The following is a 25,245-nucleotide window of genomic DNA, read 5'->3' on the forward strand; positions in this document are numbered from 1 at the left end:
TTACATATTCTGTATTTCATGGTTTAAATGGATCATTCTAAAATTTCAGTATTCTCTGTTCTCACTCACCTATTCAGTCTCATTTCTATACCGTACTTGGAATTTTACCTTCCATCAATTTCTGCAGGCTTACAATTACAAACAAATTGTAGAAGTTAGCAAATATGATTATCAGAAAAAAACTTTTGTGGTATTTCCTCAAAAGACTTTCAATAGTGGTGAAAACTTTGTATATAAACCTAAAAAACATAACCAAAACTAAAACAAACAAAAAAACCTCCAAAAAAACCAAAATAACACAAAAGGAGACAGTTTTTATAAAGTAAAAAATGTTTATTCTTAATTTACTCTGTGTTGAGTAATTCTAATGTCTTTTTTTTTTTTTTAATATGATACTTACAAGCCGTTGGAAGACATAGCATTCTCGAACTACAAATAAGTAGTCAATGGTACCATGTGCACATAATCAGTTGTCATCTATTTTGGAGCTGCACTTTCATTTTTTTTTTTTGTAGAATTTTGGTCCTTATTTTCCAGGACCTTGTTTTTGGTCCTTATTTTCCAATATGTGTCAGGGGAAGGCCAGAGGAGTGCCAGACTGGGGAAAATGGCATTGGGCAATGGAAAGAGAAAATTCCAGCCACAAAATCAAACTGGCTGAAAGTGCAAAAAGGGACAAGAGGTGTGGCAGTGAGGTCCATCAGTGACAGAAATAGTGGGAGGCAGGCATGGAGAGCTGACCTGGCCATCTCACTCAGCAGCCTCAGGAAACCACTATGCTCTGGCCAAAGAGAGATGAGCATGGTGAGGTGAAGAAATCCCAGTATGAAAAGCGAAGTAGATAAATCCAGTGAAGTTGAGGGTACAAATCTTGCAGAGTCTCTAAAGTCACCTGTCTCTCAACAGCTGAAGCACTTGCCGAGCGCAGCAGCGGCGATAACTGGCCGGCCCTTCAGAAGTGAAGGCTATCTTCCTCAGGAATAGGAAGGAACTGAGAAAGAATTGTTTTCCTTCTTATCACCGCTGTTGTCCGTTTCCTTTGTGCTCTATAGACTTTATATTTTTCCCGTTCGGTTTCTCTCCCTTCTCTTTTAAGTTGCCCCTTTTCTAGCTACAAGGACAAATAAGAAAGAATCACTGAAACAATGAGACAGAGAAAATGGAACGATTTGACAGTTTGGAAATTATTAAAAAAGTTCTTTCTGATATAGCTGGAAATAGAGCTATAACATCTGGTGTTGTCAGATGTGATTTTTTGACTTTAAAAAACATCGCTTACAGTTCCTGTCAAATCTTTGTGCTTGGTAAGACTAATTCCAGTCACTGATTTATCCATGACTGAACCAGGAATATTTACCCACCTTTGCAAAGCAATCTGGGCTGCACAAAAGTTGTATGGATGTGGAAGTGAAAACATTGAAGTCCAGATGTCTATCCGTGGTCTAAATTCAGATGCATTCTTAGGAATTCTGTAGGGTGGCAACTGGTGAGCATGAGTCTTTCATCAGCTGCAAAATGAGGAAGGAGCACCCTGAAGGATTACTAGCTTTATGTGCTGTTTTGAAGGAACAATTATGGTACGTGTGAATCAGTAATCCAGTGGTGTTTTATAGGCAATCGGTTTTGTGATATTTATTCATTTCCTCCATCCCTTGTCTAAGCGGCTTAGGGAATTTCAGGGGAAGAAAAAATAAGAAAACTATGAAAAATGCATAGTTAAACATTCAGTCACGAAACACTGAAGTAAAGGTTTAAATAACCTAAGTAAAACTAATATGTATTCTTGGCATATGGATCAACTCCAAATCTGAGACAACATATTTCATTTCGCCATACATCAGTACAAATCTAGTTTCAAGGAACAATAGCTGTAAGAAATAGCTGTTATTAAAATTTCGTAAAGTTACTATTTCTTAAGAAAATGATTTCCAATTAATAAATATCAAGGAAAATGTTGATCCTATGAAGTCGCTCTCAAAAGAAAGCATTTAAAAACAAATATCAGGCTAGAAAAAAATTGGCATGCATTAGAGAAGCTTGCTGTGTAGTGATGAAATGCCCATTTCCACTCCATTTCCAAGAAGAGGGAGTCTGGTTTACCAAACTATCTAGGTCTAAATCCTTGCCACCAAAAATATTATAGGAAGCCAAAGACGGCTGGCATTTTTCTGTCCAGACCTGGGTGGGTTTGATGATCGCAGAAGATTCACAAGAAAGTATTTGCTAATCTCTTGTTGCCCTCACATCAGCCTTCAGAGTCACCCCATACATCAGAGGAAACGCAGAGGAAATGGTTATTCTGCCCAACGTGGGTTGCTGATGAATAGCTCAGCGAGGTGTCCAAGCCAGACCCATGAACTTAGGTGGCCTAATGTGCCCCGTGAGGCCATGGATCATTTCTGCTGCATAAGGCCTCCACTGCTACACTTCTGCTTTACAATCTGAGTCTAGGAGTAAACCGAATCATCTGAAAATAATTCAGGCATTGATGTATGGAGTTTGCTCATGGGCTGAGAAGCAATGAGGACACTACACTGTTCACTCTTTAAATTTCCTTTAATTATTGAAATTAAAACTATTCCTCGATTGTTAAAAAAATCACAACAATCACCTCAATTATTAAAAAAATCACAACAATCAGCTAAAGCATTCTAAAAGGTTTGGATTTTCCATTGAGCAGAATGACTATGCACACGCAGGCACATATAAATATACATATCTATGCAAATTCAGAGAAAAGCTGACACATCCTGTTACCTTTTGTGAGAGAATCATTAAGTTTTATGTGCAAACACCTCTGTTTTAAATCATCAGGCTAGCAGCAGAACTACTTGGCTTTTCCGAAATCTCCCCTCAGCCCCCAGCCTCCAAATAAAATACTAATTGCTGATGCTTTTAGTGCACAATCACTTCATTAATCCCAGCTACTACCCCCATATATGAATGCATTATACCTAAGTTCTGGGATTCATTAATTGACCTAGTTAATTTGATCCCTAATAGCCTGTAATTAGGGATGTGTAAAATAGCTTGAAAAAATTTGTTGCAAGCAGACATTCCCTGAACGGTGGGTGTATAAACCTTCAGTAAAGCTTGTTCCTGAGATTAATCCTTTTAGCTTTAAAAGGCTTTAGAAAGTTTGCACTAAAAAGGAGGGAAAGAAAGTGAAATGCATGAAAGACAAGGAAAGCAGATAACCTTTGATGGCAAGTTAATTCCATTTGGCCATACTACCTAATCTAATTCAAAAACTCCACTGATATCTGTCAGAAAAGCACATGTAGCAAATCGGGCTGGAAAGGAGGAGAGAAAAACAAATGGAAGTTCCTAAAAATACACAAAAAAGGCCTGTATTCAGCTCTTTTTGAAAGCCAAACTGCACTTTTAAGTGTCGCAGCTATGTCTTGTGTGCCAGGCAGGGTACCCCTTAAGAGAGAAAGATCTTCTGCCTTGGAGCAGAGCAGGCATCCTTAGTGTATGCAGCACCCAGGGGAAAACCACGTTTGAGAAGGTGAGCTGATGAATATGTATGTGTTTTAATAAAGCATTTCATTTGAAAAGTTTTTGCAGCATTCAGACAGATTGAGTTTTAGGGAGGAAGTGACTCTGCAGTCAGTGCCTGGCCTGCTCTGCTGTCAGAGGAAATAAGTGAAACTAAAATGAAGTGATAATATACTGTAGGAAATTTAAGAGAAAGAAAGGCAGAGGAAAAATGGCAATCTGGGACCATACAGCTGATCCCCAAAATAGACACAATGCCCAGTGCCAAACTAGCTGCCAAAAACAGTAGATTGTAAAATTACCTAATACCTATGTCATGTTTACTTTATATTTACATTGGGGAACGGGCTCCCCAACAGACACAATACTCGACAGTATTTTTGTTCACTGTCACTATCATTATCCACCATCTGCCCTGCCAAATTTCCTTTCTGTTCTTTTTTGTGCATTCACCAGCGCAGTAGTAAGTAACTACCTTAATGACTGCAGCATATTGCTTCTGGATTAGCGGCAGATATTGTGCTGCTCCTGGCTTATGGACAGAGCTGTAAGTAGGAGACCTGGCAGGGGGTACCATTTAAAATCCTTTCCCCTTTGCAAAAAGAAACACAGTAACTAGGAAAGTTTTGTCCCAACTCACTAGCAGGGGTGTGATCTATTGTTTGGGTAAAAATACATTAAAAAAAAAATAAAAATAAAAAAGAAGAGAGAGAAAGTACCTCCTTCTGTGAAATTCAGTGAGGCACCCTCCAGCTCCACAGAGATGGCTGGATTCTGACAAGATGTCTTAGTGTGATGAGTAGCCTGAAATGCTGGCGGAGAGCTCTGCTTACTTTGCTCAAAACCACAGATAGAGAAACCACAGCTTTGAGAAAAGGGCAGCTTTTGAGAAGGACACGTGTTTGCTGAGTGAACCTTGTGAGTTAATACGGTGACCCGCAAGCACAAGAAGGCCTTTTTGTCTGTGTAGTCTGTGGGTAGATGTAGCAGTGGGTAACCCAATCCTGGCACATCTTTACTTATTCTTTGCTTTGAGGCCATCTGAAGTGAGTTCTCCAAAACTTATCTCAGTGCACTTTTTTGTGTGCTGAGCAGACTTTTAGTTGCTGAGCTCAGTCAAGGACTGAGAAAGTAAGCAGGGGTGGTTTTTTCTTGCTAAAAAACAAAACAAAACAAAACACCCTTTTTAAACATCTTGCACCGACTTGGGGTGGGGGGGGAGGCAGGGGAGGTGAAGGGAACAAGCTAGAGAAATGGGAAAAAAGGAAAAAATGACAAAGAAGAAGAGCCAAAGGAAATTTGGACTGGAAAGCTTCCTCAGGGGTATTACAGTATAAGGAAATACAGCAGAAGAATATATAGATGTATATAAATTTAAAATATATTATGGAAAGTTTCCTACTAAAAACACATTCAAAAACAATTACTTCTGATCCACAAAGAGAGGAAAAATGAAGTGATCTTAAGCTTCAGGGATCCTAGGATGGAGCGCTGCCAGGCTGTTTGAATGCAGGCGGCTTCAGCACAGCCCAGACGGGCTATGGGTTAAAAGGCTTAGGAGCCTGATTCTGTTCCCACTAAATTCAAGGGCAAATTTCATTTGGACTTTGAAACAGGCATGGAGCGAGCATTGTGTGCAGCAGTCAGGGACAGCAGAAGTTAGCAATGGTGTGAGAGCTTTGTTAATGGGCCGCGATTTGGATGTGACAGTGAGATGTGCGCTCCTCATGGGTAACTGTCCCTGAGGCCGAATCCACCGACGTATGGAAATGAAAGCTGTGGTAAAAAGAAGACCAGAGCCCAAAGCTTGGGACTATCAGCATACAAATAAAGTAACGCCACAGTGACACTTCCTTAGGCTTTCACAGGTAAGGGCTGTGAGCAGAAATAGGGAGAGAGAAAACAGGAGGGACTTCCACTCTTCAGCAGTTGTGCTAATATGTACCGATTTGGAAAGTACCACGTATTTCTGGATTTTAGTTGCAGCACAATTCCACACGCATGTCCATCTACTCAGCAAGTCTATGGCTTGGCTGCAAGTGTTTATCAAGTTTTACAGTGTGCAGTTGTTGTAAACCCATGAGAAGCCCACTGTGTACCAGCCTGTAAGGTCTGCAGAGCTTTCTGGGCACTCTCCTTCAGGTATGCCTCTTCTGAGTAAATCACAGTTTGTGAACTGTAAAAGCAAACGCTTCTACAGGTTTATTATCCAAAAATTACTCTTCTCCATATAGCAGCTTTTGAAGAGAGTTCAGGGTCGGGTTTTTTCTCTCATTACCAGTGATAGGAAATTTGAGACTAGTATTTTCTCTCTTGAAAGACCCCCTGTGGTATTTTTGATGCTTACATATATATATATATATATGCACATACCTTTTTGTTGTCATACAGTATGAAAGAAACAGTGCTGTTATAAACTATAAAATATGATCCTCTGCTAAACTTCCAAAATTAAGTACCCATTTAAAGTGTCTCAGGGTTCGAGATACCCAGCCTGCGATTCCTTCTAGGGGATCTAATTTCATAGTGAGATGCATTAACTGGACAACTGCAAATGGAGACAACTATTGATCACATGGGATAAGACGGAGAGTCTGGAGAAGTGAAATGCATGCTCTCCGAGCTATCCCAGCAGGAGGTAAAGCTCATGCTAATGTTGAAGCGAGTCTAAGTGGCGCAGCTCAGAAGTATGTGGTGTCAGCTCGTGGATATGCACTGGGAGGAGGCTCAAGAAGGAAGTCTTGCAAAAACCAGGTCCCTTAGCATTAAGAGCTTTGAAAACCAGCAGGGACTGCTTAAAATAAATCCTCTAGTTTATAGGCAGCCAACATGAAGGGCTCAGGGGGGTGTAATACGAGCATGGCCGCTCAATCCTGTGAGTGAACATGATGCTGCATTCAGGCCTAGCTGTAGTTTTCACGTTTTTCTCAGAGCTAATAATGGAAGCAGCAATTCACTGTCTCCAGAGAGAGGAGCGGAAGGCGTTTTAGCAGCCTGAATATATTTGTGCACAGGGCTGACAAAAATGGCAGGATAGATTTGGAAACTCCTCATGCAGTTGTTTTTATGCACACAGAACAGCAGCATTTAGATTCATATCGTAAAGCAATAATGAATGGGTTTTGGAGCAGCTGACTGCAGAGAAAAGAGATGGTAGTACTCTTGTGGGTCCTATGTCCTTGTAGATGTAACTTGAAAACTCAAATGATTAATGTCAGCTTTGGCTATCTTTAACCGAATCCACAAACCCTAAGACAGTCCTTCTTTTTAATGACTTTCTGAACCTCAGCAAGGTCATATGCTCTTTGATGGTGTGAAATTGTTACGCAGGTATATTTCTGAATTTATACTAGTATCACCACTTACCCGTAAAGTTGAGAAAAAGAGTCTTTTGCACCTCTGGAAAAAGTAGAATATAATATTATCTCCTTTTTGCACCTCTGGAAAAAGTAGAATATAATATTATCACCACTTGTTTTTGATATTACTGCTCAAAAACAGCTTTGCTAAGATATTCATGAATCTAGAGATTGCAACAGACTCCTAACAGGGAATAGAAACACAGCAACAACACTCCAGTTAGGCAAGCCCATGTCTCTCATCTTCCACATTTTTGCCAGTTACTCTATGTCATTAGAATTAGGACTTTGGAGAGAGTGAGGGTGTTCCCACACAGTCAGTTCATCACAGGTGCAAGCCTCTCCTCAAAAGCACAGCATAGCTGGGAAGAAAAAATTTAAGGAAACTACATGCTGTAAGCTCATGTCAAAGTTCTTACTCAAGAGATGAACCTACTCTAGCCCACAATCCCAGTTCTTGGTTTTGCATCTTATAGGAACAGGGTGGTTATTCTGAGACCAGGCTATGCTGAGGCTACAACCAAGACAGCGAATAGCTGGTACAGGCCCCTTACGTATGCTTAAGCCAACCGTCTAGTTGACTCTTGAACTTGTGGTACAGACTGACATTTCCCTACTTGCTCGGGCTGTCACAGCACACTGCAGGTGCTGCTGCTTTGATATCTAAAGCAAAGAGGCTGTATGATACTCAATATAGTGATTTATAATGAGCAACACTTTTTTATGTTGTCTTTTCTTTTTTTTGAGACCAGCATTTTTGCCAGAATCACTTCCTTTCTCTCCTCTCCATCCCCTCCAGGCGCAACTAGGAGAAGAGATGCATTTTTAAATGAGTTCCTGAATAAGAAAAAAAGAAAGATGATCTGGAAAGGTTTCGCCTAAGCACTGTGCGTTTTTTTGTTTCTGTTTATCCTGTGTGTGAGCACAGTAGGATGAAATGCTCTTTAGACATTTAAGTATGCTTGAATTACACTCAATCATTTGCCATTCCTTGTTCACATAGGCTATTCAAGTGTAAACTACCCCCATATCCACTAGGTTGAAAGGAATTGTTCAAACATAGAATTACTATAATTGAATTGTATATACATGAGGAATTGTTTTCCTGTCATAAGGTTATCATAAAATACACAGCAGACTCTGCACGAAACACATCCGACTCATGGCTATCCATTCAGAGGGCATGCTCCCTACACGCAGTTCCTCTCTTCTCCTTCATGTGTTCCCACAGTCAAGAGAACAAAAAGAGAGAAAACATATCCTGACAACATAGCATCTGCCCAGAAGCAATATATGCAAAATTCAGGATGAAAAGCCTTTGAGATACCCTACAAACAATATATCCAAGTATCTCCCAGCAACAGAGACAAATTAGGAGGATTAGCAAACAAAAGTTGTACCATAAATGTTCTAAGAATAAAAAATATCAAATATTTGAATATTAATGTCTATAATTACAAGTTGCCTTAATCATGAACTTAAAGAGACGATGGGGGTGGAATTCATTCAATGAAAAACAGAGGCATAAGTTTGATCTACTACCCAGTCTTCATTTACAAAGTGTTAGTTGTAAGAAAGGCAGGTATTGCTTTTGCAGAGGAGAAAAGCTGTTTCCATCGGAGGTGACGTGATAAGGGAATGACTAAGACAAAGAGGCTCCAGCAAAGGCTTGTAGAACATCTCTTATCACACAGACAACAGGACAAACTGATTCATACTGGATTAGCGTCTAGAAGGGTAGTCAAACATTTAACCAGCGCTAATGACATTGAGCAAATTTTTACCAAAAAGGAAAGAAATAAACTAGTCAGATAATCCCTTTAGGTGTAGCATAAAGAGAAGTAAACAGAGGCAGGACATGCGGGAAGAATTTTAGGTGCCTCAGACAGACTGAACCCTGGAGTACCTAACCAATGGGAAACAGGGGAGGGAAAAATTCAGCCGGGATTAGGAAATAAAAAGGTGTGTTTCAAGAACTGAAAGTGTGCCTACTTGCTAGGTCACCTGCTCTTGCAAGAATGTGAATAAAAATGTGCTTCACAGAGGAGCTTATTTCATTCGGACCAGAACTTGTTTCTCACATTATTGAATCCAGTCAACAAGGAAAAGTAACAGTTCTAGGCACAGTTCTTCTGGCCTATTTTGAATATTACTTTCATGGTGAGTTAACTCGAATGCCCAGTTCTTGCCATTGACTATAAGGGGAGTCTAGAAAGCTAGCTCAGACACAAACCTCTAGACTCCAGACATATAAAGATCAGTGAGATTAAGCCTACCAGTCTCTGAGTTCTAAGGCTACAGTATTGCTATTTATTCCTAACAATTTTCTTTCTTGTATATTCTGTTATTCCAGAAATTATTTTTTGTATAAGGCTCAAGGAATACTCAAACACAATTGCAACATATTTTGCCTGGAGGATGTAGAGAGGACTATATTATGAAAAAGTATGGAGAATGACTATTACGATTTTTTGAAGTTATGTTTGGGCATTTAACACAACGCAAAAAAACAAAACTAGAAAAATCCAGAAATTTTCAACCAATCATTTGGTCACATATTCTTAAGGAAAACTGCATCACCTTACTATACTAAATAGCTCCCTTGTTTCATTCTAAAGAGGGGAAGAGATAATTTATATCACAGACCAGTTACCTTAAAAGTCTGTCATTTAGACTATATCCCGTGCCATTTATCACTAAGACAAGAATTCAAAAAGTCAGTATCTGCTACCTCATGTTTAACAGCACTTCAACATAGGGTGGAGTTTGGAGAAATTCCTCTGCATCAAGGAGTAGAAGGGTATGGTTGGCTGACCAAGACTAACAACGATGGAAACCATGTTTATTAAAAGCATCTTACCAATTTTACCAGTGTCTCCTAGTGTGTATATGAAAGCATCAAGATGGTAGACAAAACATCCGAGGAAACAAAATGTTTTTTAATTTCTTCTGGTTTCTTCACCAGAAAACCTCACAGCCCAGCCCTGCCAAGAACCTGAAAAGCTAATATTCCCACAAAGCCTTCAGACACCAGTATAAAATTTGTGTCGGCTTTCTGTGAAAAGTGCAGCGCTTCAGCGTGCAATCATTGCAAAGTACTATTCATAAGCCAGGTCTCTGTGTTATTTGTCATCAACTAAACCGAAACAGAAACAAGGAAAAAGTTAAACTATCTTCAGGCAGTAGGATGAATGTGGAATGTGGAGTTACTGGTTCTTTTGCATCTGTAATATTTTACAATAACATATTAAATCTTTAGGATTTATTAATCTTTAACACTACTACAAATCAGTCCTCAAGTACTTTGTGCATTATATTGGTTTATCAAATATATGTAGATTATGCTCCCAACAGGAGAATTCAGCAATGTCTTGAATGAATCCTCTCCACTCTTGGACTTTATTCAATGACTGCCCCAAACAATTTTGGCAAGATGCTTAAGAATTATCTTATCACATTTGTATACATTTGAAAATCGTGGCTCCTAGATTAAGGATAGAATGGAATGTTGTTAATATCTGTGTTTGTTTCTATCTTTCTTTTCAGAATTCAGCATTGATTTAAGTTTCTTTTCTTAAGAGGTGAGTAAATTTATTTCTGAATCATGTGCATATGCAGTTTAAACTCTCATTCCCTTTTTGCAGATTACTGCTTTTCCTTTACTTGTTATACATACCATGAACATTTCTAGAAAACTGAATTATATTTTGCATTGCCTTTTGCTCTTCTTATTGCTGCTTTTTGCACAACCCATTTATTCTCACTCGATCCTGTCCTGAGTGGAATATACTCCGCATAAGAAAAATGTTCTTAAGTAAGTATAGTAACTCTTGGTCTGCATTTTACAATTTGGTTCTCTTTTTTTCAGTACAAAGGTAGCTAAGCTATTTTCTCACTGCCTTTTTTAACAAGTTCTGTTACTGTGACGTTTATTCTGTCTATTTTACCTGTGCCATTAAGTTATGATGAAACCTGATTACAGTTATTGTAACTTTAAACTCTGCTTTGTTGTTAAGCCCTATAGGTAGCTATACAGCATGCAGCTGTATTGCTTTAACTTTCTTACAAATAATCTATAATGTATGCATTTTTAAATTAATTCCATCCATTATATGTCATATCAAAAGAAGAATTGTTTCATATGAATGATGAAAAAGATATGATATTTGAATATTGAAGGTCAGAAGGACATTTCAGTTACCAGGTTTCCTTTTCCATCCCTAAATTGTACCTTTATCAACAGCTTTGTGAGATAAGATTTATAGACACTGAAAATACATTTTTCATCAAACCGTCAGTTTGATTTGTGGAGCAGGAGCATGCCAAGTTGAAAAGTCTATAAAAAGTAGCGCTGAATCTCTGTTTTGTCCTTGTTGACAACAAAGAGATCTTGCATGATTATAGCTTTCAGTACTAAAAAAGAACTCAGGGGCCAATGTTTGTCCAGTGGCCTGGATGCCTGGTGGGGTGGCCTTTCCCTAAAGAACTCAAGGTGTTCATTTCACTTCAGAGTAAACTTAGGCTCAGGTATTTGCTACTAATTTTTCACTTTGCCAAACACTAGCTTAGCAATGTTTTCAGCTTATAAATGGGGACATATTAAAAGCCAAAATGAGTTTCTTGTCAAAACTGTCAATAAGAATACAGCAAAAACAAGTTTGGATATAACCTTTCTCCAGTGCCTTTTCACAGTTCCAGCCCCACATGCTCAGACACCCAGAAGACTTCTTGAGCAGAGAACAGGGGATGGATTATGCTTATCTTAATGCAGCATGTCATGGTTTAACCCCAGCCGGCATCTATGACCACGTAGCCATTGGCACAGTTCTCCCCCTTCCCCCAAGAAGGGTGGGGAGAAAAGGGAGAAAAGGACAGGAAAGAGAAATGGAAAAAACCGCATGGGTCGAGATCAAGACGGTTTAATAGAAACAATAACAGAAAGGGAAAATAACAATAATAATAACAATAGTAACAATAATAATAATGACACAAGTCACTCTCACCACCCGGTGAATTGGCACCGTTCTGAGCAGTGATTGCAAGTTCCCTCCCCAGCTTGGCCAACCCCCATTTGTATAGTGAACATGAGATCTAGGTACGGAATATTCCACTGGCCGTTCTATTCTGTCTAGACTGCTTCTCAGCTTCTATGGGAAGCTGAAAAGAGTCTTTGAAAGGTATAAACATTGCTTGGCAACAATTAAAACAGTATGCATTGTTGACATTCCTTTCACAGCAATCACTAGAAAGAAAATTCACTTTTTCCCAGCTGAAACTAGGACACAGCAGAACATGGGCTATGTGACGTGCCCACATTAAACACAGCAACATACAGATGAACGCCATATTTGCCTAACATGGCAGCACAGGTATGGCTTTGCAGTCCAGACCTGAAATCTCATCACCTGAGTTGATGACACAGTGACAAAAATCTGACCCCAAGATGTTCAGTAGTCATCAGTTTGGGCAGACTACACAGTGGCCTAATTTTTCAGGCATATACAGTCTTGTATACCTCAAAAGCCTGACACAGAATGCTTTTTCATTAGACATAATATATCTGTAGCTGCCTCTCAGTTGCACATGATTTCAAAGTGCGCTGCATTTTGAAGTATGACAGCATTCAGGTGACTACAGGGCAAGTCTTCCCCATAAAATATATTGCTACACGTAGATAGTCTGGCAGTAGAGTAGAGGAAACAGAACAGCAGAGCTGCAGAGGTACTTTGCATGGGCTCGTATATCCTCCATCTGGTATATAGGGTGTAATATTACTTTAGAAATTTACTGGAGTCACCAGAAATGATACCTGCATTTTCCTACTTACCTATAAAGTACTTCTTGGTGTATGAATCCAATGATCTTCCTGAGGTTTCATGAATATGATCATTAAAAGAATGTATCTTTTCAGCGGCTTAGTTATGGCAGATAGTATTATCTGGTAATTTATACAACTTTATAGACATTTATAGAACTGTACAGTTTCAATTCATAATGTCCCTGGGAGGTAATGTAGGGAAGATGAAGTAGAAAGTCTAAGTGAATTGGCGTCGCCTTTTCTAATAATCTTAAAGCGCATTGTAATAAAGAATATAATGATGGTAATCTGCCAGTGCTCACCAGTGAACCTCCAAGCCCTTCTTCAAAGGAGATAACAGTATGACCATAGGAACAAAGTCACGCAACAGCACAGCTCCTAGTTGCAAATCTCGGGCTGCAAATCTCAACCTAAGTGCTTAAAGCACCAGTCACTGCAGGAAAGACGGCTGAGAAGCTCATTTATTAAATCTCTGTCCTAGGAAACTCATACAGAAAAAATCTCCTCAGGAAGTATTCTTTTTCTTGAAAGGTATATCGGAGACCTGGTGTACTCCTGAGTGGTGGAGATAAACGAGAAGCTAGAAGAGCTTCACTTTGTTATATAAAGAGATACCGAAATAAAAACTGTTGTTCTCATTCTGAATCTTTCAGCCCTCATCAGTTACAAGACCAGCTAGGGAACAGCTATTCCACAATGACAATGGTCACATGTGTTCAGTTTGGATGTGCCTATGAATAAAAAGACCATCTGGGACACTTGTGACAATGAAGTACATAAATTTCAGGAAATAAGAAAATTGTACTTACAATTTCTAAGAAGAAGAGTCAGTGTACTGTGATCTAAAATATATACAAGGTTGAGAGAACTCAACAGTCCTGTGCAGTCTGATCTTTTTCAGTTGTTTAAACTTATATCATGTCTCCATAGCAGCTATAATCTCCATTAAGTTCCTGTTATTGACAGAAGGAACAGGCCACAATCCAGCAAAGCACTTAAACACAGCTTAGCTTTAAATATGTGAATCTGTACCGAAACCAACGAGAATACTCTCATGCTAAAAAATAAGCACATGCTTAAGTCCTCTGCTGGATCAGGGCCATAAAATAATGCAGTTTTGCCAATAAATAACTTGTTCATCAGGATAATTTCCATTGAGACTTGTGGAATTCATTTTAAAAAAGCTACTTACTGTCAAAAGACAAGGAATTTCTAATTTCTTGTTCGTGTTTCTGATCCCTCAGTTGGGTTGGTGTAACAGTGGTGTGAGATCGGAATCAAGGGTGAGGCTTCTAACAGCAGTATGTTTGGCATACAGGAGTAATTTCATGATCCAAGAGGCATTTACTTGTATGTGCATTCACACAAGCAGAATCTGGAACATTTTCTTAGCTGACTTAGGAAATTGTCCAGAAAACAGACATACAAATTAAAGCTTCTGAAAGGACAGAGCTAATTCACTGCACACATTTAGCCTAGGACTGTAACTAGATTTTTTTTTTTCAAGTACATATTATAAACCTTATGTTTCTATATGAGGAAGAAAGGATAGCTTAAGCATGCTTGTCATCTGGACATATCTCTTTTCTCAAGAGCCAGATGAAAGGGCTAAAATTGATAGGTTTCTTCTAGCTGTCTTAATTGATTGCCAAATATACTTATTCTTCTTTATTGCTTTACCAAAAAAAAAATCTGTTTGCTAAAACTGATGTAACGTACTTTTACTTCGTACAAAAACTAAAAAGAACGGGAGATTTTTCCAATGGCATGAAAAGGCAATTAGGACTGCCAGGAAAGGGTATAGGGAAAGCAGGAGTACGCAGTTTGGCAGAGTGATACAGAAGTTGGTATTATCCCTCATCTGGAGCCAAATCTGGCATGTGATGGAGCTGTTCTCTCTGCTAATATATTAAATTTTTGCATGACTCCTGGAAAGTTGTAGCATGAGCTGTCAGAGAGTGACACTGGAATTATAAACCCTTTAAAGTAGCATTTAGACAAAATAACCAGAGACCAGACCATAACAGGGATAATGGGCTGGTCCTCCTTCAGTCAATGCAGTAAGATGTTGGAGAGAGTTAACACTGAAGGAGAAACTTCAGGTAAGTTGGATTCTCAGTGACAAACATGGACTGGTGAAAGGGAGTTGTTTTGGGGAATAAGTCTGCTTCGGCGGAACTCTGTGTTCGAAGTATTCCAATGGAAAACATTTCAAAGGAGTGAATATTTCTCCGTGCAAACCTTTTGCTTTCTGCTTTGCAATTACTTTATTACTAAATATGTTTTTATTTGAAAAGTTAAGAATATTTCTAATTATTTTAAATAACCGAATACTTTCTAATTTCTGCAGCTACTTCCCTAGCAACTGAGGATACTGCAAGGTGTCATGGCAGCTGCTGGGCAGCCCCCTCACCTGAAGATACATTTTTTTATGTATATGTGTTGGAAAGATGACAGAAAGGAATTTGATTAAAATGAAGAGTGTACTGGGTTTGCATGGCAAGGTTTTGCTAGCGGGGGGGCTACAGGGGTGGCTTTTGTGAGAAGCTACTAGAAGATTCCCCTGTGTCTGATAGAGCCAATGCCAGTCGGCTCCACGACGGACCCGCTCCTGGCCAAGGCCGAGCCCATGATGGGCTGTGGTAGCACCTGTGTGAAAATGGATTTAAGAAGAGGAAACAAAACCTGTGGCACAGCAGCCGGGAGACATGAGTGAGAGCAACAGCTCTGCAGACACCAAAGTCATTGGAGAAGGAGGGAGAGAAGGTGCTCCAGGCACTGGAGCAGAGATTCCCCTGCAGCCCATAGTGAAGACAATGGTGAGGCAGGCTGTCCTCCTGCAGCCCATGGAGGTCCAAAGTGGAGCTAATATCCACCTGCAGTGCACGGACAACCCCATGCCAGAGCAGATGGATGTATCTTAAGGAGCTGGGACCCGTGGAGATCTGTACTGGAGCAGGCTTCTGGCAGGACCAGTTGGACTTGATGATCTTAAAGGTCTCTTCCAACTAAAATGATTCTATGATTCTATGACCTGTGGAGAGAGAAGCCCACTCTGGAGCAGGTTTGCTAGCAGGACTAGTGACCCCGTGGGGGACTCACGCTGGAGCAGTTCGTGAAGAACTGCAGCTCATGGTAAGGACTCATGTTGGAGAAGTTCATGGAGGACTGTCTGCCATGGGAGGGACCCCATGCTGGAGCAGGGGAAGAGAGTGAGGAGGAAGGAGTGGCAGAGAAAACAAGTGATGAACTGACCATAACCCCCACTCCCCCTGCACCACTACGGGGGAAGACTTCGAGAAGCCGGGAGTGAAGTTGAGCCTGGGAAGAAGGTAGGGGTGGGGGGAGGGTGTTTTAAGATTTAATTCTTATTTCTCATTATCCTACTCTGGTGTTAATTGTCAATAAATTAAATTAGTTTCCCTAAGTTGAGTCTCTTTTGCCCATGATGGTAATTGGTGAATGATCTCTCCCTGTCCTTATCTCAACCTATGAGTATTTCATTTATTTTCTCTCCCCTGTCCAGCTGAGGAAGGGAGTGATTAGAGCAGCTTGGTGGGCACCTGGCTTCCATCCAGGGTCAACCCACCACAAAGAGAAATGCAGTTTAGAGTTCCCGAGGACCAATGAAATAATGAACATGGGCACAACTCTGAAGGAGGAGGAGTCAGACTCCATTTCCATTCACAATTTAAGATTTCATTAGGAACCATTAAAGGTCTGTATTGTCCCTGTTATTTGGCATTTAGATGGCAAATGATCATAACATCCTCAGGAAATATTTGTCAGCTTTTCTTTGGCTAACTGGATACTGAAATTTTCCAAGTCCAGCAGTGTCAGCAAAGAAGACACTCAAATGACAAGGGGGAGCAGAAGATGGATCGTGGAGCAACTGTTAGAGAAGGATCGCTGTTTACTCTCCCTCTCTGTACTCCTGTATGTTGAAGGTGAATGTTGCCCATTAGGGGCATTTGCAAAAATAATCACAATATAGCGGATTTGCAGTTTAGCTGCCTGCAGAGGTAAAATGGTCAGACACCTAATTTGCAGTAGTTTCCAAAAGGTTAATTAAGCTGCTCTATTATCCTGTGAATATGTAATCTACAGCTGTGAAACAGGATCTGTCTGGTCTTATGGGTGTCATGTCCTCCAACTTTGTAGTAATCAATTAGGCCACAGTGAAATGGCTTAAACTAAGTACTGAGCAGAGGCTGGTGGAGAAACAGCTTTAGTACTGCAGAGGTAACATCTCCTACCAAGTTTTATCACAGGGCCAACATCAGAGCTTAGCTGGAGTAAGGGCTGCTGGGAAAAAAACCTAGAGTAGTACAGTCAGCGTCACATGTTGTCTTCAGGACTGATGAACCTTGATAAACCTTATGAAGAACGACTGAGGGAGCTGGGGTTGTTTAGCCTGGAGAAGAGGAGGCTGAGGGGAGACCTTATCACCCTCTACAACTACCTGAAAGGAGGTTGTAGAGAGATGGGGGCTGACCTCTTCTCCCTGGTGACAAGTGATAGGACGAGGGGAAACGGGTTCAAGTTATGTCAGGGGGGGGTTAGATTGGATATTAGGAAACATTTTTTCACTGAAAGGGTTATTAAACATTGGAATAGGCTGCCCAGGGAGGTGGTGGATTCACCATCCCTGGAGGTGTTTAAAAAAAGGGTAGATGGGGCACTGAGGGACATGGTTTAGAAGTGGCTCTTGTCAGGGTAGGTTAAAGGTTGGACTCGATGATCTTAAAGGTCCCTTCCAACCTCAGCAATTCTATGATTCTATGATTCTATGACTCACTCCTATAGAATAATCAGACTTCACTAGCAAGAGGCTTTTTATTTTCTTCCAGTGTCTTGGTGAGAAAGGAGATTTTTGCTAAAAAATCTAGAAGATTTTAAGGACAATAGTGAATGTATGTGCATAGACCAAGCCTGGGCTTTGTTTGGTCTCAGGAACACTCGTAAGTGCGGGCAGTGGGTCCCAACTTTCCCAGTTTCCAAGAAACTGGCTTCTCCTGCTGTCTGACCATGCAGGAACTGTTTGCCTTGGTCTTCATGTAGCCCATTGCTCCTCAGGGTCATTAGTCCTCCCATACACACAACTTCTGTGCAAACTGTGCACCTTTATCCCTATCATCAGAATAGGAAGGAGTCTGCCCTCCTCTCGCCCTTAAGCATTATTAAAAGACCAATTAAAACAAAATGGGGGGAAGTGGGGGGAAAGCCACATTCTCTACTTCTTAAGGCTGAAAGGTTTTCAAAAGCAAAAGAATATTAAGTATGGCTCCCATTCTTGGCTCCCACTTTGCAGCTATTCCACACATGGAGCTCCCATCGTGAACTCCATATGTAAAAAACTGCACCGAAGATGGGAAAAAATAAAAGGTATGTGGAAGAAACAAGGAAGACTGCAATCATGAATCAAACAAGAATACTTAATTCAAGTAGATCATCACTAAGACAATGTAAGAAATCAGGACAGATATTTTCAAAGTTCAAAACCTGACACTTTTCAAAGGATGAATCAGGTTCTGTTACTTTCCTTAACCCCTAAATCACCTCCAGAAGCACGCTGGGTGCTGGTCCACCATTCCCAACAAAAAAATTTTCTTCCCCAAACGTATGTGCTTACAGAGGCAAGAGGGGAGACACGCATTACACTTTTTGAATGAAGAAGGTGGTTCTCATGGCTTGTGAGCATATGCTCCTCTGCCGGGGACTGACACGAGCGTGCACTGTTCCTCCTACGCAGAAGAACTTGACTTCTTGTGAAGAGCTCCACTGTGTCTGAAAAATAGCGCTATCTATCTGAGTGCTCTTGCTCAACAGCAGCACCTAATTTGTGAAAGGATGGACAGTGGCATTGTGAACTCCCCTTTTTATTTCTTCTCAGGAACTCCTACACTACATATTTTGTAAAAAAATGTTCAAAATTACTTTCCCCCTATAATTGCTAGTCTACATACGCTAATGTTACACTTTAGAAACAAGTTTTGGTTCTTCCTTTCTCACATCATCATCACTAACAAAAATGACATTTTCTTTATCACTAGCTTGACAAACTAGCAGGAGAAATATGGAAGGGATGTTCTACTAATGGGTAATCTTATAATATCTGTATCTTACTGGATCTTACTGAGAACACACTGTTTTGTCTAAAAAGCCTATATTACGTTCAAAGTAACTTTTTCCCTTCTATGTATCTCGTGAAACAATTTATTTTTTTTTTATGAGGAAAATCTGTGCTAACAAAGAATTTTAAAATTGTTTGTTTCAAAAAAAAATAATAATGGCCTGGGTTTCTCACTGCATTTGGAACAATACGGAAGTGCCTGTGTGATGTGGTACAAAAGCCACACTGATACATATTCAGGATGACCAACATAACTTACTCATTTGCTTTGCCACCCAAAAAATACTGCCATCCCAAACTCATATGGCTAGCATGTTTTTACCAAAGCAATCACACACGATTTCCCTTGATTTCCCTTGCCACACCCCGTTCTTAATGGGAAAGGAATTTGGGAAGGCTGTCTCTTGCTGAGTCAGATGCTTTGCATACAGGGCAGTCAGTCAAATGACTTTGCTAGGACCCCTAGATCATTTCAACACATCCTGGTTTATATAGCCGTTCTGTAGTCCGTCTATTCTACATCTCCTGTAAAACGGCATTACAAATGTTGTGGTGACTGTATATAGGCACACGCAGAGACAGGCTACTTTTAAACCCTTCTATCTTTACCCGCCTGCTTTAGAACTGATATTCAGAAAATGAAAGTGTGACATAAACACCACTGCTCTCTACAGCTATAGATCAACAAATGGGACAGCAACAGCCTATACATTGCTGTGGAAAACCAGTTGCAGATGCAGGATGGATTCAATGTCCATTGTAGGCTTGAAAATGCAAGTTGTTGCATATAACTATTTAGAAGCCTTGAGGGGGGGTAGATGTTTGAAGGCAGCAAGAAAAAAACATTTCTCTAGCAAGCTGGTTTGCAGGAAATTAAGATGGGTCCGGGGTTTCTTAAAAAGTTAGATAATCTTAATAAAGGCTAAAGCAAAGGAACAGTGTGCAAAATGTAGGTTCAGTGACGAGCATTGGTTAGCATCACAACTATTCATCCATGGGTCTGCTAGCACAACCTCAGCGTGGTGTGGGTCTACAGGTCTTATAATTTCAGATCGGTATTTTCATCTTTTACAGCACCTTGCCTATCAGCATCTGTAATTTGAAATCCTTTTCTGGATTTCCGCTTGCTCTGATATGATAAAAGTATATATGCAAACCCTGAGCAAACCATCAGGGATTGTTGCACACTGGTTTTAATGGTTATCAGATACAGAAGAAATATTCCACTTATAATAAATATACACATACAAGAAAATTACTTTTATACAGGAAGGAGAAAATATCATGAGAATAGTAATAAGTGGGAGACATCCCAAATTTATGTAAATGAACAGCAGAAAATAACCACAGTCTTATATTCCAAATTTTTAGCACTCTAATAGATGAACTTTATTATAAAGCGTCACACTTGGTGGCTTCTGCCACTGCAGTATTATCACATTGACAGTGAGAGGACATACAGAAAGATATTTTTCACCAGGCTAGCACCTATGGATGTTATTGTTTAGAAGGAGGGATGTTTTAATTTTAATTGACACCGTCTTTCTTCTTTCATTTAGTGAGAAAGAAAAGAATATATTGCTTCTATGACTCATTCTTCTCCATAAAAATCTCTGTCTTTGATACTTAATAATCATGCTCTCCAGCTTGTGGCATAGTGGGTAGCAGGTATGCATTTGTAATCCCAGCGTGGTACCTTCTATTTGGATAATTCAGTCCCTTAGCACAAGAATAGTTGAATAGTTGGAGGCAGCGATTTATAAAAAGTCAGGTCTAGCTCAGGTGGAAGCTCAAGGAAGGGATTCTACAGCCTGTGGAGGCAACATCCCACAGTGTCCTCGAGTGAGTAGCTAGCACTGCCTCTGTGCAGTAATGAGTAAGTGACTCTAACGACCAGAGTAACCATCATAACAAAAACCAAAAAAAACTTGTTCTCAGTGAAGACACTTGGCGCTTGGTTTCCTGGGGAGGTCTCTTGCGCCTCCTTATGTAGTTTTCAGTTGCTTTATTGAAGTCTTTCTAAATTGAAAGGACTCACAAAGCTCACAGGCTACAACTCTTTTGATGCAACTAAAAACTGCCACCTGGCAGCAGCTGCAGAGAGGGTATGTGGGCACAATCTGTTTCTCAAGTGAACATTTTTTAACTCTATTTGTGGAAAAGACATGAATTCAAGAGGGGGAGGATGGGCAGGAAAGTATCTCTGCTCATGGAGTTTATGAAAATATGGTCCCTGCTAATCCAATTCAGATTATTTATTTGGTGTACCTATTGTTTATTTTATATCATCACTACCAGTGATGCTTATCCAGTACCACGTGTCCCACCAGCCGGCAGGAAGACAGCAGAGCTGGATTCAATGGGAGTGCACATAAGTAACTGACACCTTTGCAGAAATACATACAAGCTCACTCTTGCACACATGTGCATACTCTCAATTTATTGAGAAAATTTGCCAGTGGCCCAGTTTACTGTCAGAAAACATTAATTTATTGGGATTGAAACAGTTAGTGAGACACAGTAGTTCTGTGAAATCTTCTGACAGTAAGCAGGCTCTTGTTACGGCCTGGCTCAGTCTGTGGGCAGCCAGTTTCTTGGCCTGGTCACCTGGTTATCTGCCTATTTTCTTCCTTGGATTTTTTAAATTTTTAATCCCTTTTAATTTTCAAAAAAAAGTAGTTTATTTTACTGAAATTCTTGTATGTGGAAAATGTCAGCATAATTTTGCATTTGTGCTGATTTAGAAAGAAAACAGATGTTGGTGCTCTGAAATCTTACATGAACAGACACATCCATTTTTAGCTAGTTTTTTTTTTTAAAAAGTAGTGTATTAAAAAAAAGTGTACTAAAAAATCCCAACCCAACGCAATGAGAAAAACCACTTGTGGTAGACAGCATACACCATCTGTCCCTTTTATGCAGGGGAAGGTGGAAGCTAAGGTAGCTTATGGAAGTCACTATGAGTTGTTTTGGGAAGGGATCAGTTTCCCATATGCCCTCAATAGGAAGCCACGGCGGTTCCTTCTTCCCCTTTCCCAACTAACACTTCTCCTACCAGGTAAATTATGGCTCCCCTTCCAGACTCTGCCGTGGGCTTCTGCATTATCCCAAATCTCTGTAGTGTGTCTTTTCCCCCGCCCTGCATCTTGTTCTCTTCTCCCTGCCTCTGACATGTCCCACACACTGAGGTTCAAAGTTCTGTCTTTAATAACCTGTCCTGTACCCTCTTTCTTTTTTAATTTCCTTACTGCAGATCTAGAGCTCCTATCTGTCACTCTGGCACGCTGTATCAACCCTCTTACCAACCACAAAAGACAGAATTCATTTTCAATTCTTAATTTCACCATTGTAGAAATCAAAAGTTTAGACAACACTATTTTCAGAAGGGCACATTGATTATTATCAAACAAGGTGAAGTTCCCTGCCTTACCTCTCCGACGGATGTTGCTGCCTGTAGGGCCAGGCTGTTTGATTTACTCATGAATCAGCTCCTGAAACACTACCGTTTCCAGGTTGGGGTATGATGGAAAACTAAAATCAGTGTCTACCTATGACTCTAGATTTAGACCTGTGCAAATGACAAGTGATTGCTTTACTTTTCAAAGGCACCAAGATTTGCCTTTTTTTTCAGAAGCAATAGGAATATGTTCAGAAGATCTGCAAAGAAATCAGTTGCTGTAATACTTTCCAAGTGAAGGAAGTGTGTTTAGAGTGAAGTCAGACTGCAAGTAATTCTTATTTCTATTTATTTGCATTTTTTCTGAGTCAGAGAAAAATAAAGAATTCTTATGACATGTTGCCATAACTTCAGAAAGATCTTTTACTGCAACACTTACAGGGCAGTAGGAGATAGCTGATCACAAATGCAGAACTAAGTGCTTCTGATTGAGTAGGTGTAAAAATGAGGATATAGTAATGCATAATGATAGTGATGAACAAGGGGCATACAGAATACAGAGAAAAAACTATAATCAGGGAGATGAGAGTATTTTCTGAGCAGAAGATGTGAATACTGTGTAGAGTTTCAAATATATGGAATATGAGATTGTGAATTTTCTTCATTTTGAACTAGAATTTTTTTTTCTCTCTCTTTCCATCTGTGCTTCAGTATAAGCACGTAACCGAAACACTACTCAGCTGAAGAACTGAGTTACTATAATAGTTAAACGAGCTATTAATGATGGATGATGGCCATATATGATTTCAGAGCCGTCTGAAAGAACTCCATCAGAAAATGGGTCTGAACACGTTCTCATCTTAAAGCTCCACCTTACACTTCTTGTTAGATGAAACATAAAGCACAACAGCTTCTTGAGATTAGTAAGCAGGGAAACAAGACTGCATCTATCTTAATTGTGCAACTGGCTTCTCATCATCACAGCTGAACAATGCTATGAAAATACAGCATCAATGAAGGAAAGTTGACTCACAGCTGTGAGGACACTTTGAGCAGAGGGCTTCTTGAAGCCCTGTAATTCTGCTGTGCTCAGTTTAGGCCCAACCCTCAAGGGCAAGGAAGCATGATGTCATTGAATCCACATGAGATAAACAATCAATATACTAGAAAGACCCAGTGAGTTAGAGGGGATGGCACAGCCATCTTCAAAGCATTTGATAATAGGACAAAAAATGGCAGCTTCATCCTGATGACTCACTTAGCAATTAACCACAACACAGACAGGGATCAGGAGAGAACTTTATAAACAAATGAAGACCTGTGCAAGGTCTTTCTCAAAGCCTATATATAGCTTTGCCAGTAATTACTTTCATAGAATCATAGAATTGTTAGGGTTGGAAGGGATCTTAAAGATCATCTAGTTCCAACCCCCCCTGCCATGGGCAGGGACACCTCCCACTAGACCAGGTCGCTCAGAGCCCCGTCCAGCCGGGCCTTAAAAACTTCCAGGGATGGGGCATCCGCAGCTTCTCTAGGCAACCTGTTCCAGTGTCTCACCACCCTCATGGTGAAGAACTTCTTCCTAACGTCCAGTCTGAATCGTCCCATCTCTAGTTTTAATCCACTCCCTCTAGTCCTACCATTACCCGACATCCTAAAAAGTCCCTCACCAGCTTTCTTGTAGGCCCCCTTAGGATACTGGTAGGCCACTATAAGGTCTCCTCGGAGCCTTCTTTTCTCCAGACTGAACAACCCCAACTCTCTCAGTCTGTCCTCATAGGAGAGGTGCTCCAGCCCTCTGATCATCCTCGTGGCCCTTCTCTGGACACATTCCAGCATGTCCATATCTCTCTTGTAGTAGGGGCTCAGAACTGGATGCAGTCCAGTCCACAACTTTCTCGATATAATTTTCTCATGCAGATTCAGTTCTACAAAGTCAACTGAATAGTGAAGGTTTTGTAAGTAGGAAGATGAGCAGACTTTTTGTCATAGCAAACTCCCTGTGATTTCTTTGAAGACCCCAATCTAATTCTAGGCTGGATAAGCTGTAATTCAGCTCCATATAACTTCATTTTGTAGAATTTACTTAGGTCACAGACCCTAGCGATTCCCTTCACTGAAGTCAATGTAACGTACTATGCAGAAAGAGTAGTCGTTGCAACGTTTTTTGGCCATAAACGTCCCCAGATCCATAAAATTTACATGCAAAGCATCTAAGCTGCATCCCTGGATATGTTCGAGGCCAGGCTGGATGAGGCTTTGAGCAGCCTGGTCTGGTGCGAGGTGTCCCTGCCCATGGCAGGGGGGTCGGAACTAGATGATCTTTAAGGTCCCTTCCAACCCAAAGCATTCTGTGATTCTGTGTGTGTGTGTGTGATTTGGCTTCTGACAGATGAGTAAAAGAAACTGATGAAAACAGAATCTATGAAATCAACAGCCAAGGTAACTCCCAAAAAGGGCCTCCTTTTGTTACATTAGCCCCTAACCTAAGTCCCAAATATATGACATAAACATAATTGCCATAACAATGGTCATATTTAAACACATATAGGAGTACCACATGTTCAGCAGTCATAAAGTAAAATACTATAGAAAGATCATGCACCAACTTATGCATCAACTGCATGAGTTAATGACATGTATCTATCATTTTATTAACGAATCAAAGCTTCAATCAGCGTCTCCCTATAAAACTTAAAGAGATCCCTAGTTAGAAAAGAACTTCATTTGCTTGGAAGTTAGTAGTTTGCCAAAAGCATGTATACTAGCCAATGAGCTGGAGGATGCTTTGATGTATTTTAGCTATCATTAGCCAGGTTTGCTATTAATTATATGTTGCTTTACCTTTCAACGCATAATTTCACTATATTAAGCATAAAAGTATACTTTATGTTGTGATTATACAAGAGACAGATTGTTTTGTAGTAATTTTTCAGACCTGAAAGATGATAAAGGTATCTGAGCTAGGTTAGGAATGGAAAGTAATCAAAGTGAACTAAGCAGGCTACAATAAAGTCTTTATAAATATGAAAACCAA

This window comes from Chroicocephalus ridibundus, chromosome 2, assembly GCF_963924245.1.
Source record: "Chroicocephalus ridibundus chromosome 2, bChrRid1.1, whole genome shotgun sequence".
Lineage (NCBI taxonomy): Eukaryota > Metazoa > Chordata > Aves > Charadriiformes > Laridae > Chroicocephalus > Chroicocephalus ridibundus.